This window comes from Habropoda laboriosa, unplaced genomic scaffold (genome assembly GCF_001263275.1).
Source record: "Habropoda laboriosa isolate 0110345459 unplaced genomic scaffold, ASM126327v1 scaffold137, whole genome shotgun sequence".
Lineage (NCBI taxonomy): Eukaryota > Metazoa > Arthropoda > Insecta > Hymenoptera > Apidae > Habropoda > Habropoda laboriosa.
In genome coordinates this window covers 71,510-75,881 of record NW_017100271.1, presented here as the reverse complement: position 1 = coordinate 75,881, position 4,372 = coordinate 71,510, and positions in this window count along the sequence as shown.

Genomic DNA, 4,372 nt, shown 5'->3' with positions numbered 1-4,372 from the left:
GTAAAACCGAGTGGGTTGTACTTACATTAAGCTCGACGATTACGATCGGATTAAATATTTGAACAGGCCACTATGAATGGGAAATTGCCAGTTTTCCCATTTACACGGCTTCTTTTCCATAGAAGTGCAGAAGGAACGCTCCCGTTTATGCCATATCGCCTCTCAGTGTGCATCATAGTAAATTCCTTTTATTGAATAAACTGGATATCTTTACTTTGAAAGTTTGTTTCTCGAGGAGTTTTCCAGTCCGATTAAATCTTCACAACTTCGTTGCTCCAACGAAATACAGAAATTCACACCTTTATTTCGTGGTGCTGAACAGAATATTTAATTGGTAAATATTTTTCCTCCCGTTAATTCGTTTGATCAAACACACCGCTGAAAAGCAACGCGATATCTTTGCTTTAGAAGTTTGCTTCTCGAGAAATTAGCAGTACGATTAATCTTTGATAACTTCTTTGCTACAAAAATTCATGTTTCTATATTACGATATTACAGGAAACATCGAAACTCTTTAGAGATGAATTTCATAAAATGAGAAAGAAACGATTCAACTATTTGTTAAATGTATATTCGTTTTATTTTGCACAATCGAAGTTTAATATTTTCTTCTAGAAATTATGCGCAAAAAAGAGTACAAGAAATATAAGGTTTACGTACACAGCCATTAAATCGTAGTTCAGTTGTGTATAAAACATACAAATATGTGTCAGTACTCCTAATAAATCGTAATGTTTGTAAGTACCATGAAAGACGAAAAGCATTGAATAATATTATACGTGTTGCAAACAGCGAAGTACTTGAGAAACACATTTAAAGTACCATGTTAAGGTGCGCGTTAAATAAGCAACGATTTTAATTCCTTCTCCTCCGTCGTCCTCTGTTAAAGACTAGCAAAGGAACCACACGCGAAGTGTGACCTAGTTGCTTGGCGAAGTATAAAACAGACAAATCTGTAAACTTCACTTACAATTACTATACTCAGTACTGTATACGAAGTAGAAATTTGTAAGCACAAAAGTCGACCAACATGTATCTTTGACTAATTAATATCATATAACTTGTCAAAGTTACGAGAAATAAATCAAGTATTACAAAGTTAATAACGAAGTTAGGCAAATAAGTCGAATACAAACATATAAGTTATATGAACTAAGTTTCTATTTTTCTATTTGACGGAGTTAGTAATTTTGAATTCTAAATGTCTCGTATAACAGACTTATAATTCTAATTAATAACAATGAAAAAATTCTATTTTCCACGCATGAAAATGTCTGAATACAATTTTCCTACTTATCATTCCTGAGGCGAGCCACTCTCGAGTACTTAAATTATACGGGAAAAAGATCGCGTACGATATAAATCACGGTGTAAAAATGTCAAAAGCCTACAATCGATCCTAAATCACGCGATCGTTACAGAAAGACTTCACGGTACTTCCGGAATTAATACAAACGACGCCGATATCTTATCGTGCCGGGCACGTACAGTCTCGCCATAAAACTGGCGATTGTACTTTAACCGCCAGTCATTCTCATTTACCGGAATCATTATGGAAACCATAGCCGGAAGGCACGAAACGTCTCCGCTGCAACGCCTCGCCATTCAATGAAATGTATCGGATGGCTCGTAATAATAAGAACGATTGCTCGTAGTATCTACCTCCGTGCTCTCAGTCTCATTGCTACCTAGCCACAGAATCCCAAGGGCAATAACCAAAATGGCGCATAGTGCACGGTTTCTGTGCGTTTAAAAGCCAGTCAAGTTGTATTTGCCAATTTATCGACCGACTTTGATCATTCGTGGGTAAAAGGAGAAAAAGCAAAAGAGAGAGAGAGAGAGAGAGAAGTTTATAGAGTTTAAAATGGTGTAAAATGATGATGTTATTTAATATGCAATGTGGACAATGTAACTTGATTACTATAATTATTTCCATCACATCTGGACCTGCACAAATTTAAAAAATTTTTTAAATACCTTGGTTTAAAGGGACCTACATTTTTTTTCAAAGTTATCAAGATGACCTTTGGTTTTTTAAATTAAGGAAACTTATAATTTTTTTCGGCTAAATTCTGGCAGACGAAAATACAAATATAGCGAGCAATGCAACATACCCTTCTTGTTATTAGAAGAGGAGAAATAGTGGGAAACTTTATTTCTTTGAAACTATATATAAAGTGATTTACCCCTTTCCATGCAATGGTATATCTAAAGGTAAGAAAATCTTGCAAGAAATTCTTACATCTTGCATTATTTTACAAGAAAGAAATTTGAGGTGCTCGTACTATTCGTCGCACTGAATTCAAGAAAATTTCAATGAAGTTACATTCACTGCGTAATATTTACTAGTAATAAGTACTTACATTACACAGTTAATACTAATTAATGTTGATGTAATTAAAAAAATGTTAAGTTTCCACTGACATCGTCCACCTGAAGTTTAACTCAAAACAAGACACCACCAACCTCAATCCAGGTAAAACAATTTTGAAGTAGCAATACCAAATACTCGAGAGACTTTAAAAAACTCCAGTTGTCACAGCTGCCATTTATCTAAATCGAGAGTGTCAACATAATAAATGTAGAATCGTTGAAAAATCCACGAATTATCTTCTCGAGTCGCGAACCACCCACAAAATACCCCATCTCGACCACTTTACATCGGTCGTAAAATGATTTCTCCGCGGTCTTATCTTGTTTTTCGCGGAAACTTTGCTATTTATTACCGAAACCACGCGGAACGAGCACGCCTCTATGTTTCGACCGCGAACGAACGTGCCTTTTTGCATCGAGGGAAACTTTCATCGGCATCGCCGGCGAGGCATTCAAGCGATTGTATCGTAAAGTTCCACGATACCATTCCCGACCAGTCCCTGAAGAACGCAGAAGACACCGTATGAAGGAAAGAAGAAGAAGGAATTCTACTTAACAGACTAACGTGACTGTTATGGTAACCATAACCGGCTGCTAAATATCAATTGCTGATTTGGCCATTGTTCCTTAATGAATTTATCACATTTCCGTTAATGTACCGTGATTAGGAATGAATGATGTGTTAAGGTGATAAGATTTATGACGTAGATGACTTTATGACTGTTAGTCTTGCTATTTTTCAGGAAGTTCTAATTAAAACAACTTGTCACAAGACAAGATCAAGAAAGTAAGTACTTTATGCTTGCACACCGAATTGCCAATCATATCTACAGCTTAATGTAGCAGCAAAATTAGCTAATCAAATATCTTGCGGTTTACGTATAAATTTTTCTGGTGCTAATTTAGCAAATTGATTATTTTCTAATGCTTTATTACAATTAAAGGGCCATAACAAGTTTTGAAAAAGAAAATGTCTTAATTTCTAATTTCGGGTTTAAATTGTAAGCATATCTTTAATTAACTATTCATTCTACTATTTCTAATACAATTATTAATTATCTCTGTGTTTTTCTCTAATATTAGAGATCTTATTCTTTTTACTAAGTCAGGCTTTGAAATAGATGTTTTATTAGAATATACTTTTTTGATAACAAAATTTACTAAAACAATAACGCTAATTAAACATACTATTCCAATTGCTTCACAAATAATTGTTATTGTTAAATTAGAATTTGTTTGTTCAAAATTTTTGTCCTGTTCTAATGTTTCTTCCAAATTTACATATCTTCTGTTTCTATTTTCAGATGTTTCTTTACTTTCTTGTTCTTGTTCGTTTTCAGTTTCAGTGTTATTTTATCACAGTTTCTGATCAATCATTTTTAACATTTTCAACGCTTCGACGATACTGCTACCTTTATACTATATCGATTTTTTTATAGAAAGGATTCTACTCTTATAACCACCGGCTAAACCTTTGTCAAACGAACACCCTAACGGAACACTCCAACCTGTAGCGGTACTTCCTACGCTCTACCACCAGAGGGACAGACTAACGTTAACCTTTCTCACTAGTCGTCGCCAACGCTCTTGCCACTGTACAGGGTGGACAACGTAACTTGATCACTTCAATTATTTGATGGTCACTACTGGACCATCAGAAATTCTTTCTTTTTTTAAATACCTTGGTTTAGAGAGGCCTGCAGGCTGATTGCAGTATCTACACGTTTTGTAGGTTAGGTTTTTTCAAAGTTATCAACGTCACCTTTAATTTTATAAATGGAACTCCATATTTTTTTCTCCTATCTTTTAGCATACAAAAAGACAAATACGACAGGCACCACGACATACTTTTTTTTGTCAGTAGAACAGAGGTGTCCTGTACTGCCGTACACAAACACGGCGTTGCTGTGCGATCAAATTGGTCCGACCTTTCGTATAATGTTACCTCGTATAGTGTTACCTCGAAGAGGTAAGTCAGTACATTTGCGATCTTTCGAAA